The sequence below is a fragment of the Marmota flaviventris genome, chromosome 13 (genome assembly GCF_047511675.1).
Source record: "Marmota flaviventris isolate mMarFla1 chromosome 13, mMarFla1.hap1, whole genome shotgun sequence".
Taxonomy (NCBI): Eukaryota; Metazoa; Chordata; class Mammalia; order Rodentia; family Sciuridae; genus Marmota; species Marmota flaviventris.
The window spans coordinates 17,820,827-17,838,077 of record NC_092510.1 but is presented as its reverse complement, the minus strand read 5'-3'; the positions used below and the strand labels follow the sequence as shown (position 1 = coordinate 17,838,077).

Below are 17,251 nucleotides of genomic sequence, written 5' to 3'. Positions count from 1 at the left end.
TGATTTGCCTAGACTTGAGTCAGGAGGATACACACAATTTGAACAGACTAATATCAATGGATGAAATTGAAGAAGCAATCAAAAGACTACCAACCAAGAAAAGCCCAGGACCGGATGGGTATAAAGCGGAGTTTTACAAAACCTTTAAAGAAGAATTAATACCAATACTTTTCAAGTTATTTCAGGAAATAGGAAAAGAGGGAGCTCTTCCAAATTCATTTTATGAGGCCAACATCACATTGATTCCGAAACCAGACAAAGACACCTCAAAGAAAGAAAACTACAGACCAATATCTCTGATGAACCTAGATGCAAAAATTCTCAATAAAATTCTGGCGAATCGGATACAAAGGCACATCAAAAAAAGTGTGCACCATGATCAAGTAGGATTCATCCCTGGGATGCAAGGCTGTTTCAATATACGGAAATCAATAAATGTTATTCACCACATCAATAGACTTAAAGATAAGAACCATATGATCATCTCGATAGACGCAGAAAAAGCATTTGACAAAGTACAGCATCCCTTTATGTTCAAAACATTAGAAAAACTAGGAATAACAGGAACTTACCTTGACATTGTAAAAGCTATCTATGCTAAGCCTCAGGCTAGCATCATTCTGAATGGAGAAAAATTGAAGGCATTCCCACTAAAATCTGGAACAAGACAGGGATGCCCTCTATCACCATTCTATTCAATATAGTTCTCAAAACACTGGCCAGAGCAATTAGACAAACGAAAGAAATTAAAGGCATAGAAATGGGAAAAGAAGAACTTAAATTATCACTATTTGCGGAAGACATGATTCTATACCTAGAAGACCCAAAAGGGTCTACAAAAAAAATTTTAGAACTAATAAATGAATTCAGCAAAGTGGCAGGATATAAAATCAACACGCATAAATCAAAGGCATTTCTGTATATCAGCGACAAAACTTCTGAAACAGAAATGAGGAAAAACACTCCATTCACAATATCCTCAAAAAAAATAAAATACTTGGGAATCAACCTAACAAAAGAGGTGAAAGACTTATACAATGAAAACTACAGAACCCTAAAGAGAGAAGTAGAAGAAGATCTTAGAAGATGGAAAAATATACCCTGTTCATGGATAGGCAGAACTAACATCATCAAAATGGTGATATTACCAAAAGTTCTCTATAGGTTTAATGCAATCCCAATCAAAATCCCAATGGCACTGCTTGTAGAAATAGATAAAGCAATCATGAAATTCATATGGAAAAATAAAAGACCCAGAATAGCAAAAGCAATTATAAGCAGGAAGTGTGAATCAGGCAGTATAGCGATACCAGATTTCAAACTATATTACAGAGCAATAGTAACAAAAACAGCATGGTACTGGTACCAAAACAGGCGGGTGGACCAATGGTACAGAATAGAGGACACAGAGACTAATCCACAAAGTTACAACTATCTTATATTTGATAAAGGGGCTAAAAGCATGCAATGTAGGAAGGATAGCATCTTCAACAAATGGTGTTGGGAAAACTGGAAATCCATATGCAACAAAATGAAATTGAACTCCCCTCCTCTCACCATGCACAAAACTTAACTCAAAATGGATCAAGGACCTTGATATTAAATCAGAGACTCTGCGTCTGATAGAAGAAAAAGTTGGCTCCGATCTACATATTGTGGGGTCGGGCTCCAAATTCCTTAACAGGACACCCATAGCACAAGAGTTAATAGCAAGAATAAACAAATGGGACTTACTTAAACTAAAAAGTTTTTTCACAGCAAGAGAAACAATAAGAGAGGTGAATAGGGAGCCTACATCATGGGAACAAATTTTTACTCCTCACACTTCAGATAGAGCCTTAATATCCAGAATATACAAAGAACTCAAAAAATTAGACAATAAGATAACAAATAACCCAGTCAACAAATGGGCCAAGGACCTAAACAGACACTTTGCAGAGGAGGACATACAATCAATCAACAAGTACATGAAAAAATGCTCACCATCTCTAGCAGTCAGAGAAATGCAAATCAAAACCACCCTAAGATACCATCTCACTCCAGTAAGAAAGGCAGCCATTATGAAGTCAAACAACAACAAGTGCTGGAGAGGATGTGGGGAAAAGGGTACTCTTGTACATTGCTGGTGGAACAGCAAATTGGTTCGGCCAATTTGGAAAGCAGTATGGAGATTCCTGGGAAAGCTGGGAATGGAACCACCATTTGACCCAGCTATTGCCCTTCTTGGACTATTCCCTGAAGACCTTAAAAGAGCATACTACATGGATACTGCCACATCGATGTTCACAGCAGCACAATTCACAATAGCTAGACTGTGGAATCAACCCAGATGCCCTTCAATGGATGTATGGATTTAAAAAAATGTGGCATCTATACACCATGGAGTATTACGCAGCACTAAAAAATGACAAAATCATGGAATTTGCAGGGAAATGGATGGCACTAAAGCAGATTATGCTTAGTGAAGCTAGTCAATCCCTAAAAAACAAATACCAAATGTCTTCTTTGATATAATGAGAGCAACTAAGAATAAAGCAGGGAGGAAGAGCAGGAAGAAAAGATTAACATTAAACAGAGACATGAGGTGGTCGGGAAAGGGAGAGAAAAGGGGAATTGCATGGGAATGGTGGGAGACCCTCATTGTCATACAAAATTACATATAAGAGGTTGTGAGGGGAATGGGAAAATAAACAAGGAGAGAAATGAATTACAGTAGATGGGATAGAGAGAGAAGATGGGAGGGGAGGGGAGGGGGGATAGTAGAGGATACGAAAGGTAGCAGAATACAACAGCTACTAGTATGGCATTATGTAAAAATGTGGATGTGTAACCGATGTGATTCTGCAATCTGTATTTGGGGTAAAAATGGGAGTTCATAACTCACTTGAAGCTAATGTATGAAATATGATTTGTCAAGAGCTTTGTAAGGTTTTGAACAACCAATAAAAAAAAAAAATTGTGAAGAGTTGACATGCCCTTGTCAGGAGTTTAGGCTTTCCTGTCCGAGGGACAGTTAATGTTTAAGCACTGAAAGTAAACAACAGATGGCATGACAAGCTCTAATTGGATGTTGGAAAGGCCACATCAGCAGACAGGGGAAGGTTTGGAGAAGGTGAGGCTGGAGGCATGATGCATTCTGAAGTTGAAGTGACTGAGAATGCGTGGAGGCAGAGGCTGTGCGACCTTGAGTGCACATGGAGCTGATGCTCATCTTGAGCCACTCTTATGTTGTGAGAATCACAGCAGCAGCATTCACTCTGTAGGAGGCTCTAAGAAGATAACATCTATAGGACAGTAAAATATTCTCTGTGTAGTGGTTTTCTTAACAGTACTTTTTGTTGTGGTAGTCTCAAAAACCATACCATAATTATTATCTGAATTTTAATTTTTGAGGAAAATGGTAGATATTTTTTTAAAAAAGTAGAAATTAAGTCTTTAACTTCTCTTCCTGCAATACTGCCTGTAAATAACTTATTCTTTATTCACAACTACTTCATACTATCTTGTTTTTAAGTCAAGTTAATACCTATGTTTGAAAATGTGTGGCTATATAATACCCCATAAATCTGAACAATTTTTATGTCTTTATATATCAGTTAAAATAATTTAATTAAAAATAAAATAAATGTTTAAGTAGTTAAAAAGAAAATGTGTGGCTATGTTAGCTTTCCATTACTATAACAAAATACCTGCCTGAGACAATCAGCTTATAAAGAGGAAATGTTCACTTTGGCTCACAGTTTTGGACTTTCCAGACTATGGTCTATTGACCCATTGCTTTTGGACCTTCAAGGCAGTACATCATGGTAGGAGCTTGGTGCAGAGGAAGCTATCTATCATCTCATGATGGCTGAAAAGCCAGGAAAGAAGAGTTGGCTGGGGTGCTAATCTCCCATTCAAGGGCATAATTCCAGTGACCTAACTTCCTTCCACTAGGCCAGACCTCCTAGAGATTCCACCACCTCCATAGCCTTCAACAAGCTTCTTTTGGGGGACATTTCAGATCCAAAATATAATAGTGACTGTATACAAAAATCACTTGATAGTTATGCTTGCAATGTACTCTTATTCTAAAGCAAGAAAAAGGTTTTGAAATACCTGCCATCAAACCATATTATCCAGATATTTAATTTGAGCTAAAACGTTTATTTTGGATCCACAAATATATTGTCACTCATAGCTAATTAACAAATATATAGATAGCTCATAATATTTTTCATTTAGTAATCTGGTATCTCCTCACAGTCAAACTCAAAGCACCAAAAAGTATATTTCAAGCATTAGCACTTGTATTTCTGTGATCTGAACAAACAAAAGGAAAATGTTCATTTATCTTTAAATGAGGTCCTACCACTACTTGTGTCAGTTGTGACAATGTTTAGTGAAAGGACTTAGTGTCAAGGGACATCTTTTCCTCTTCCTTCCTAATCAGTTTTCATACCTACAAGTATAATATGAGTTGTTCACTGAGGGAAACGACCTTCTTAAATAAAAGTATCATGGCTGAACAGTGCATGGCTTTCTATTTACTAGCCATTGTGCCAAGTTAGTGTCTTGAAACCAACAGCAGAAACCAACTTGATGCAGAAGACGAAACTGTTAGGAGAGTATCAGCCTTTAGGCAGAATTGATGGGAAAGCTAACAACCATGCCAGAAAGTAAGCGAGAACCAAGAGGAGCAAGGTGGCGGAATTTTAGCACAGTCCCTGCAGAGTCTGGTTGGAACACACTGCTGGTCTTGGCCTTGCTGTGCCAGGACATGTGATGTTGCACTGTTGACTGCCACCAGTTGGCAAGTATCTTTGCCACCAGAATGGATTCTGAATGTTCTTGATTGGTTTGTTACTCTCTTCAGATTGAGGTTCCAGGCTGGAACATCTGCTTGCTGACCTGGAACAGGGAAGATCCACTCTCCCGCTACTGTGGCGGGAATCTAGGCCCCATACCCAATAATCTCAGGACAAAAACAGGAAAGATTGGGTGCTGGGGAGTCCCAGTTGATAAATACATATGACTTATAAGGGTCATAAAGGATTTGGAATGATGTAATAGTTGATGTATTTAAAATGAAATGAGAGTGGTTTTTCTAAACATATCTTCTAAGGGCCAATGAAGAAGGGAAAAAGCAAGTATATTTGTAAGAAAAATAGCACTGATTGGATTTTGTTAGGTGGCAGTGGGTATTTGGGGGAGCATAGGGGCACCTGGTGAAGGAAAAGGGGAAATAAAAAATGGTACTCAGTTTTCCTGTTTGGGGGCTTGAGTTAAAGGAAGTATTAATTATTGAGATGGGAACTACAAGAAATATCATAGGAATTGAGGATCACAAGTGTTGAGAATGGAGATATGATCTTCTTTTTGAGTGTGTTCTGTTCATTGTATCTGAAGGACATTCAAAAGAGGAAACGTATAGCTCATAGATGAAGATTTGGATATATAGTCTTGAAACTGTACTAAATATAGAGAATTATGAGTCACAGCCATGTTGATAGGAATTTAATCCTCAGAACTAAATGTGATTGCCCAGGGAGCTCTGTAAAGTGAGAAAAGAGCAGGATTTAGAACATAACACATCATGGCTGTTTAAGAAACAGGAAAAGGTAGAGGAGCCCATAAAGGAAGCTGAGAAAGTTTGACCCAAGTTATAGGAAGAAATGTAAGATAATACTTATTTTCTTTATGTGACTTCATAAATCATGTATTCTGTCTAGGACAGTGGTTTTTCACATCTTAGTATCAAAATCACTTGGAATGCTTGCTAAAATTTGGTTTCTTGTACCCACCCTTAGAGATTCCTGTATAGCAAGTGCAGAGTGGTAGCCCTTTCTGCATTTTTAGCAGGCATTCAAGATAAGTGATTTCTTGAAATATACTTTGGGAAACACCTCTCTAGGAAACCATGTGAAATGGTTAGTATCACAGTTGCTTAGAGTCCTAGTTCTTACCACTTAACCATTTGTTTGACTATAAGTTGGTTAAGTTAAGGTTTGTTTTCCCATCAGTGTTTGGGATATAATATATACCTTCTGTCACAAGGCACATATGAGATGTATTATATTAAGATCCTGACATATGAAAGGAGCTTGGTAAATGTGCGTTGTCTTTTTGGAAGCTTAAAAAATCCATAATGCAGCTGTAAACCTAAAAGACAGTGGACAAGTAGAAGGAAATCTTTTGTCATTAGCCTCGTGTATTATGTTTTGGAGGAGATTGGAACCAACTGGTTTTACCTTGGAACATACTGAATTAGAATTGTGTAAAATTAAGTTACTGACGTAATGGATTTCATTCTAGTTTCTCCTGGCAGCCTCCAGCTCTGTAGACATTGAGCTTGAGCAATAGGATAGAGGCAAAGTTGAAATGTGAAGTAGAAGCCAAGGAAAATTTAATAGGGGGGCCAACAGCTCAAACATCTGGCAGACATCAGTGTGTTATAGCGTACTATAAAAACTAATACTCAAAATGAAACTGCTAGATTGTCAAGGAAACATTGAATTACATTTAAAACACATATTTTGAGAAGTTAAGGAAGTATATATTTTAGAGAGATTTCCATCACAATGACTAAAACTTTTAAAAGTTTTGGCACTTAAGGGAATAAGCTTCTGCTGTGTGTGAAGTTCACTAAGATAAATTATTTTATTAGTCTTTCACAGTTATAGGTAAATGAACCTAGATACCTTGTTTCCTATTCAGTTGGAATTTAACTGGTTTTAACAATCTGTGTCAAATCAACAGATGTTCTTGAAACAATCTCAGAAAATCCCTTGGAACTAACCTGTATATATAAATTTTTGTGGATAATCATATAATGTTGAAATTTTCTCTGCCCAGAAGTGAAGCTGATGTGAGGGAGAAGAGCAGGTCTTATTATAGCCATGTCTCCCATTTTATGCCTTGGACTTCTTGTACCATGTTGACTAATGGGAAATATGGCTACTTTATTTTTTTTTAAATTTTTTTTTTCACTTTGCATACTGTATGCTTTTTTCATAGTTTTATTGGTGCAATATAATTATACATAATGGTGGGATTTTTTGCTTTGTATTCATACATGCATATGCTATAACAGTATAATTTGGCCAATCTCATTCCCCAGTACTTCCCCTTTCACTCCCTTCCTGCCTCTTCCTGGTCCCTTTCTTCTACTCTACTGATCTCCCTTCTATTTTAATGAGATTCCCTCCCCCATTTTTCTTTTCCTTTTTCCTCTCTACCTTACACATATGAGAAAAAACATAGGACCCTTGACTCTCTAAGCTACTTTATGAATATGCTTTTACAAATCTATTGAGGAAGAGTTAGGAATTTCCTTCTGTTTAACATTTCTGGTCCCACACCCTACCCCACTTGGCTGTTCATGTGATTCTTTATCCCCAATCAAGCAAGTAGGTTTAAGTATTAGTTTCTTTTTTATTACTTTCACTTGGTTAAACAACAGCATCTTTTGTTCTGCAGACTTGGGTCTGTCTTTGGCAGAATGAAGTTTTCTTCTGTTACGTCTGATTATTGGCACTGTTTTGTTACTCATCTTCCAGAACACTCTTTTTCCTTATGTTGTATTTTTGTCAGTCCTCCATGTCTATCGTATTACCTTTTCTCCCTATCCTCTTTTACTTGTTTTCCTATAGGCTAAGTGAGCTTTTCAAGGTATACATGATCTGGTTTTCAGCAATGTCAATTTTACTTTTTATCACTCCACTTCTAATACATCATTTATTTATCTACTGCATTTTCCAATTCCTTTATATAGTTTTTCCCTTGCTTTGCTGACTTCACTTCAATCTCTACCTGTCTCAGCCCTTTTTATTTATGTTATGTCACTTCATCTTTTATCTCTTTTGTAACTTGTATGTGAATTTTTTCTTTTATAAAAGATGTAAAGCAAGTGAGGGGAGGGTTAGGGCTATTGGGATGGGAAGGACAGTAGAATGAGACAGACATTATTACCCTATATACATGTGTGATTACACTACTGGAGTGACTCTGCACCATGTACAGCCAGAGGAATGAGAATTGTGCTCCATTTGTGTCAGTATGTCAAAATGCCTTGTACTGTAAAATAAAAAAACAAACAAAAAACCCCCAAAAGAAACAAACATGTTAAACAATGGCTAAAGTTTACTTTGATTCTCCTACTTTATTTATAATTTCTACATGTCAAAATCTTACATTTTTTTGTATTATATCTTTCTGACACCTGTCTGCTAGTTTGCTTTTCTTCTTTTACCTATCCTGGGACAATGGCCTGTCTGTATAATCTGTAATGTTTATAATAAATAGCATTCATGGTTTCTCTCTGGTTCTCTTCTTAGACTTTAATGGAAGATCTGCTGCATGGCTCTATAATGTGTTCCTGGGAATTTTGTATAAGGTGTATCTGCTAGTATAAATCAGGGTCACCTGATCTTATTGCTTCCTAAAAATCTAGTGCAGGAAGGTCTCCTGTTCCCCGTGGTTTTTCTAAACTCAGTCTTTGTAGAACCAGCTTTACGTATCCAAATGTAGACTACCACTCCTTATGCATTTCCACTTTCATGTGTTACACTGATAAGAATTTTCGACCTAAAGTAGAGGAAAAAAGCACAGGCTTTAGATCAGATGGACCTAGCAACTGAAGAGATGGAACCTTTGTGTGGCAGAGGGGAGAGTGACTTGCTCCATATCTGCTCCTTGAAAACATGTTTTCTTGGTGGAGTGGGGTGGGGTGGGGTGGGCATAAAGGAATCTTTCAAAATTGTCCTGGATGGTTTTGATATATTACCTCAGATTATTTTCATTTTTGTAATGGAAATTAAATTTCTTTTGCAGTCTAGTGGATCATTGACTGTTTGTTGAGAGAGAGATTGATTGTGTGTGTGTGTGTGTGTGTGTGTGTGTGTGTCTATTTCAGTGGGAAGGTAAGAAATGTCTGATAAAGTGTTATAATGCTACCTGGCTTGTTTAAAGTGCTTACTATAAATTTGTTGAATGAGAGAATGAATGCTTTAATTAGTTTTTTAAAAGAGAATTTTAGAACCAACCATTCTTAACAATTTATTATTTTAATATTTTCCCCTCAATGTTTCTCTGGTTAAATATTTTGCAGAGTAGACTTTGGGCATACTGGATCCATAAAATATTCTGTTAAAAAGGGTTCCATAGATGAATGATTTTTGGAAATGATGCATACTAAACATTTTTCTTAGAAATTCAGTCAGTATGTAAATCTACTAAAGATCCCAAATAGGACATGTTGATCTAATCTGAACTCACCCCCCACAAAACTTTTTAACTTTGTTTAATTCAGCAAAAATCTCCCCAAACTTTCCTGATCATAGAAACATATCAACATGCACTTCAAGAAATGCTATAATTTAAAAGTATAGTTTGTGAACTTCTAAGAGTTAATTGTAGACAAACTTCAAATTTTTGAATTGAATTTTTTAGTCTTTCAGATATATAAATTATGACTAAATACAATTAGATTGTCCAGACTTAAGTCAAGAATTTCTAAATCATATTTCTTTTTATTCAATAGTTTGAATATGATAGGCTCTTCATGATCTTTTAAAATACATGTTACTTCAGGAATTAAATTAGTTTATTTAAGGAAAGGAGATACACACACACACATATATATTTCCATCCTTGATGCACTGAACTGAGAGACCCCTTTACCCATGTTATGAGATCATTCTCTATTTTCTCAGAGCCTAGTACAATAGACAGTTTGTCCCCTACTCATATTTTGAGTACCATGTGTTTATCTGAGAAATAACCTAGAACTATACAGCTTTTCTATCAAAATGACATAACCAAGTAAGGTAGGAAAGCTAATTTTATTCTCATTTTTAGAGTACTAAACTCTTTGTTGCATTTCTATTTTGTCTTTAAAATAATATCTGACCAAAGTTCCAACCATCTTTTCTTTCAATATTTATCATTAGATTCAATTGTGCTTCTACTAGTTTAGCATTGACTGGTTAATAAATCTCAATTTTTGTTATGACTTATAAACTTTTCCACCCTTCTCCAGCCAAGTATTTTGTTTTCACATTATAGCTTTTTTTTGTAATTAGTTTTGTTTTGCTTTGCATTTAAAATTTAGAGCTACATTTGTACCAAGTTTTGTTTTTAAGAAAATATATTTTGTTTTGATGATGATGGTGGGAAGGGGTTGGTAACAGGAGGTAATGGTTAATGAAACCCAGAAAGTTTCAACTAGACAAGTTTTCCATTGACTTTCTAAATCTGAAAGAGCCAGAGTTGGTAGTGGGTTTGTCTAGCAAGTTCTAAGTTCTAGTTCTTATATATTCCCTATATACAAGGGTCTTATATCCACACTTCATGAACAAGACCACAATCTCTGGTTCCCATAGATATCCTTTTTAGATGCAATTGTCTCCAGTATATCTGTATTTTAGAATTAAAAATGATATGTAGAAATGTTATTTAAGCATTACATTACTAAAACAATATGACCAAAATTACTCTTTTCTAAGAGTTGACAAAGAAAATCTATATAAAAGAAAATTGACTGAACATTTATATTTGCTGTAGTAAGTGAAATTCTAACTGTGATTTTATCTTCAACAGACAAACAACAGAAAGGTGAATTTGCAATAGATGGCTATGATGTCAGAATGAATAACACTCTTAGGAAGGATGCAAAGAAAGATTGCTGCTTTGAAATCTCTGCTCCTGATAAACGGATGTATCAGGTTGGAGTTTTTGTGTTGCCTTGAAATTAAGTTGATAAGATGTTCTAGTTTCATTTATAGAGACATTAACAGTTTGTTAAAACAGCGCTCACTGACATGTTAGTAATAATAAAAAAAAATACTGGTTTTTGTACATTGGACATTCATATAAGAGAAAATACATTTAAAAAAATTCAGATTACTTCAAGTGATATCTTCTTGAAAAGGAGGAAGTGAATATATAATTTATCAATTGCTTTACATGTAGCATTTTGTATCTATTTTAATAGAGCTGTATGATTTCCTAAAAGAATTACATAGCAGAAAGAGTGAAATTATCAAAGGAAAAATATTAGAGTGGTAATATTGTATTGCTTAGGGGTGTGGGAGAAAATGAAGATAAAGACACGTATCAGCTCTGCAATTCAAGAGCTATCAGCTAGGCATCAATATGGAATGTATGTTTAATAAGTTTTATATATCTGAGATTGCAGTTGAAAGCCAGTTAATTGTCAGATAGTGTGTTGGGAATCTGACAAGAGCATTTTTAAGAAAACTATACCCAGCAGTCTAAAGAAATTCATGGGTGTCTTCTAATTGTCAAGGGCAAATTTTGTTCATCAGTTCAGTCTTTGACATTGATGAAGAGAAGCAGCTTTTTTTCCTGCACAGCTGCCAGCTGCTGATCAGAGTTTCAAATCCATCATCCTCTGCTTCATTTACGTAAATTTGTCAAAATTAACTGTACATTATAAGAAGCATCCTTGCAAGAAAAGTACCACTAGACATGAAAAGAATTACTAATGGTCTTAAAGAAATGATAAGAATGCGACATACTTTTCATTTCTACGGTGGTGATTTGTGTTCTTATTGTTGGTTCTTTTATTAGTTTACAGCAGCTTCTCCCAAAGATGCTGAGGAATGGGTACAGCAGCTGAAATTTGTATTACAAGGTAAGAGCATCAATTGAACATGTAATCCTGGTCTTAAAATACTAAAAAACTGAGTAGTTTTGGTTTTCATATACAAAAGCTTATTGACTTCAATGAGAATGATAAAGGGAACATGACTGGTTTAATATATAGACTATTTGCTTTAGATATATAAAAGCATCTTTTCCATAAGTGCCAGTTGGCAACTTTAAAATCACATATGTACAAAATGATCAACTTGAAAAATGTTTTAAATGAAGAAGAGTGTGCATAAAATATTACTGTCACTTTTTAGGATTGTGTTTATTTAGGAAATTTAATTTATAAAGCCTCTTTTGCATCCCTTTAAAATTTGCTTTGTGAAACATTTTTTAGATATGGAATCTGATATTATTCCTGAGGACTATGATGAAAAAGGAGAATTATATGATGACGTTGAGCATCCTCTACCAATCAACAACCCACCAACAAGTGGGCAGCCAATAGACGATGAAATTTATGAGGAACTTCCAGGTATTTATTATCTGGTGATTCATTTAAGATATTTGGGCTCTTTTTGCACATGCGTGCGTGTGTGTGTGTGTGTGTGTGTGTGTAATTTGTCATCAAGTTGACACTTGAGTAGAAAATGGTGAGCTATTAGGAACAAGGACAAAGAAAATCTTCAAAACCCTATTTTACATAAAGGGTTCTGCTTGAGGTATTTCAAGCGAGTGGATGTTCACTTACAAAAAGTGAATGGAACATTAAAATGAAGCAGATATAGTCCTAATCTCTTAGGACTTTTGGCTCATTAGCATTGTTTATGCTACATAATTTTTTAATTAAAAAATTGAACTTGCCTTACAGTTTTTTCCACCAACTCACACATCATTTTTTATTTATACATCTTGGAACTTCCATTAACCAGAAGTTCCATGCACACCCCATATGTCATCAACTTCTGCCTCCTCTTCCTCCTTGCTGTAGTGTGTCCCATTGTTTTGGAAAAATGCTGATGAGCTATAAACACAGGCCTTTTGAGGCTTGAAGTCTTCTTTACTGATATTTTTAGCATCAATATGAAATGAAAGGTTTCTTACTGTAAATTCTCAGGCCTGGTGTAGTGTTCAGATGCCTCAGTATCTGTTGTGTGACACAGAATGACCTACTGGCTAATCCACTTACAATTTTGAGAATCAACCTAAAACAGAAAAGATAGGCATCTGAAATTTAGGATTATTAGGATATAACAACATTTGGGGAATTTATTAGCATTAACCCTCTAAGTTGAAATGCCTTTTTCTGACCATTAAAAAGTCAGTAGTAGAGAAGAAAAAGGAATCATAAGCAAAAGGTGAGATTTAACTAATATCTCATGTAGAGAAGCTATTTTTCTCTTGACTAGAACAATTGAATGACATGATATACACCTTTTAAGTTGATTTGAAAATTACTGAAGATGTTCTGAATTAATGTACAAGTGGCATTGCAACAAAGTCAGTAAAATCCTAATAACAAGATCATGGACTTTAGAGTAAAAAAATTAAAATTCTGGGCTGTATCATTTATTGGTTCAATGATCTTATAAGTTAATTTCTTCATCTATAAAATGGGGATAATATCATTGGGAGGCGTAAGTGTAATTTAGCACAGTGCTTGAATATTTCTATATTTGGTGGAGCTTTTCATTATAGCTCTCCCTTTCTGGTCATCCTAAGGAAATGACATCTGCCATGGCATCAGTTACCTTATGTAGCAAAGAATTTTCTTTGGCTGTTTATTTTTAGTCAGACCATTTCATTAATAGTTATTTTAGTCTTCAAAATATTTGAGAGAACTCATGAGATAGGTAAAACGGAAGAGTGTAGTACCTTTGAAATGATATTACTGTCATATACATTCCATCCCTTTAAAGCCCTATGGTCACTGTATTATAATTATTGAATTAACTGTACAATTCTATGATTCTTCAACTTGACTATTCTCTCCCTACTACCTGAAGAAAAAAAAAATCCATCAAGAATAAAGATCAACTATTCATAGTTTTTTTCCATAATAAAGACCCTAGGAAGATCTCCTGTAAGTAGCTTGAAATATAAAACTATGAAACATCTTCTCTAACAACAGCTGTTGTTTCTCATTCTTTTTTGGCCTAAGGTCACATAATTGTTGGAAATAACTGGTTACTCTAAGTAGTGTTACTTCTTGCTGTGGTACTGGGGGAAATTTAAGCTGCTCTGGGATTTCTTTGCCCCTGGCTGGGATCCCCAGTTGCTGTACAAAGTGATTGAGCTTGATAGAGTCTGCAACTGTGCCCCTGGGAAGGGAGCTCTTGGAGGCAACTGTGGAATGTCTGGTGCTTCTTTCTTCCCCAGTGTAACCCAGAGCCACTTCAACATCTGCACAATTCAGCGAGTTTGTCAAGTCTGAGCCAGCCGCTACAGAGGGGATTTTTTGTAGGGAAGCCCCTAAAGTTATTTCACAGTTAAGAGTTTTTGTTTATTTAAGTATCTACAACTAGGAAAGTAACTTTTTTTAATTAAAAAAAAATTCTTTCAGGATAAGAATTGAAACTTACTGCTTTCATTTCTGTGAAGTTTTAATTTAATTTTGAGGCGAAGGTGATAAGAACTGTAAAAATAGAAAAGCATGGAGCCCATGGACAAACTGTTGATATTTTTCCAGTTCTGTACAAAGATCTATGTATCTGTGAAGTCTCACTGGTTCAGTTCCCAGAATTAAATACTACTAACATTCCAACACAATTTTCTGTCAATTTCATATTATTGAAAACTTATCCTCTTAGTTGAAAGACGAGGCCTAGATGTATTGGAAGAAAAATCTAAGCAGTCAACATGCTACTTTAAATGATAAAGCTCTTTTTCTGGGAAAGTCAAATCTTACTTTAATAAGTGTATTTTTAAAAAAATGAAGTAAACCTTCAGTGTTTAAGTCTCAAGAGTAAGAAGAAGAAAACATTGTTTAAAAAATTGTATTGCAAAATATCCCTTGAAAAATGTCTATAATTCCATGGGAGTGTAAATAGTTTCATTGTAATTGTTTTCCAGTTAGAATATTCTAACTTTATTACAGCACCTTCACTTTAATTTCTTGTTCATTAATTTTTAACTAACTTCATAAAAGAATAAAAATAAATTCTGGATTTCTTTGTGCTTAGGGAATATATATATATATATATATATATATATATATATATATATATATATATATATATATATATGTCAGAAGGTTTGAGGAAATGGTATTTCTGGGGAGTGGTGAAGGTATTTGGCTTTTCTTCAAAGACCCCAATGCTTTGGCATCTTTTTATGTTTTATTACTTATTAGCATAAGCCAATTGGGTTTGTATATATTGTGATATCACTATATTTTTGATTGCAGAGCTAATATATTGGTGTGTGTTAAATTATTTTGTAACACAGTAATGAGTTCATTTGGCTTAGCATTTCACAATTTATTGCTCATTTTTTCATCAAAACTATAGAGAAGCATTTTTGTCTGATTTTTAATTCTGAAAATGGGAAGGAATACTTGGGAAATTGTTACAGAAATCAGTCCAGCTTGTTCTTCTAGTGACTGTGTCACTGGATTCCCGCCCCACCCCCACCACCACCACAACACATACACTTTAATGGCAGGTAATTGTGTAGAAGCACCAACAAAAAGATTTTTCTAGATAGAGGTGGAATAGAATCATCCTGGTAACAAGAGTAGTAACCACCCATTAGCCTATTAAATCTACAGCTTTCAGGGGAATTGCACTTGAAATGTCTTCTGGCATGGTGGGCTGGAGGAGAGAGGGCAGCAGAAAGCAGGAAGACAAATTTCTATTCCATTAACCTATTTTTTTTAAGTGTGAATTCATTTTTTTTTTAATTGCAATGACAGATTGAACTATCTGAGGTAGAAAAGAATGTTTTTATCCTTTGGTTGTTCAATTACACTTAAATATATTCAGTCCAGTCATATATATCTAAAATGGAATAAAAAGTAAAATGCAACTATAGCTTTTTTTCAATGAAACTATTATATGTACATGAAAAAGAATAGTGTTTGAGTAACTTAAATTTGAAGTAATTTCCAGCAGGTGGGCACAAATGCAAATCTAATCAGAATGGTTACAAAGCCTCAAAATATATTTTAGCTTTATTTTCCTCCTGAATAATTATCATTCACATTACCAAGTAGATGTCAAGGTAATAGGGATCTGGTATCTGGTATTAACATTGTTATGATAGTAGGTTCTAACTTCACCAGTTTTTCTCATTCCTTTTTTGGGATACAATGGAAATTGTCTGTTAACCTTCACAGAAACACATATATTCAACATTTTAATATTGTTAGTACAGGCAGCCTGCCAGCATTTTTTCTTAAACAATGGTACTGAATTATAAAGTTATTATGGTGATATTGTATCCAAATATATAGTATGGTAAATATTTTTTCCCAAATGTATAACTAGTTTGGAGTAAAATTTTTGGATAGTTTCAGTTCCAAACTCTGCTGAGGGTTATCTGAAGTTATTTTAAAAATAGGGAAAATATTCATAACTTAAGGGTCAATGCATGCATATACTATGTTTATATTTTTATCTTTGCTGAATGTAGCTGTGTTTTTAGTGTTCTTTATGTTACCTATTTCAGAATATGATTTTGCTTGTCACATAGCTTTTCTCTACTTTGCCACTGGCATTGCAAACAAAATTCTTTTCATTACAGGAGATGATATTAATACATTCTAAAACTTAAAAAACCTGTATGCATGAAAAATACATATTTCCATTGGTAGAGAGATAAAATGACCCATTTTGCAAGCTGTAGTCCTTACCCAGGGAAGATTTTGGCTCCCAGGATACATTTGACAATGTTTGGAGACATTTTTGATAGTTCCAACTAGGGTATGTTTGTGTGTGCTTGCACCTGCGTTATAAACATCTAGTGGATAGAGGCCAGGGATGCAGCTATAATAAACAAAGAATTATCTGACCGAAAATGTCAGTAGGGCTGAGGTTGTGAAACTTTTTGTTTATCACATTTTAATCCATATCTCTTCAGTTATACAGATTCATAACCCAAGCTCCAGATAAGAGTTTATTCATTTTATGGATATAATGTAGGTTTTCTTACATACATAAAACAAAGTTTACATAGAATGTTTCTAGGTTATAAAAGAGCAGCTGGACCTACCTGTCATCATTTCCTTCAGGACAGTGTTGAAGTTCTGTCTACCTTAGGGAAGTGAGAAAAATCCAAGGTGGCCACAAAGGCAAACAAAAAGAAAAGTAGGGAAACATTTTCTCTATTCTTACAAGCTACTGTCTGTGAAGGATGAAAACAACTTTCTTTCTTTGGTTTGTTTGTTTGTTTATTTATTTATTTTGACATGGTAGGTGTTTGGATACTTGGTGTATACTATTAGGATAGGGTTGATTTTTTGAGGCTGATGGGGAAAGACCCACGTGTGGACAAAGGACTGGACCTTAACTAAAGGGAGTCAGGCCAGGTGTGGTGGCACTCGCCTGTAATCCCAGTGCCTAGGGAGGCTGTGGCAGGAGGATCGCGAGTTCAAAGCCAGCCTCAGCAAAAGCGAGGTACCAGGCAACTCAGTGAGACCCTATCTCTTAGTAAAATACAA

The 17,251-nt window shown here is 35.0% G+C and overlaps 1 pseudogene; it reads left to right on the top strand.

The window, feature by feature from the left end:
* LOC114078858 (src kinase-associated phosphoprotein 2-like) overlaps positions 1-17,251 on the top strand; it is a 168,050-nt pseudogene that overhangs the window by 124,581 nt on the left and 26,218 nt on the right.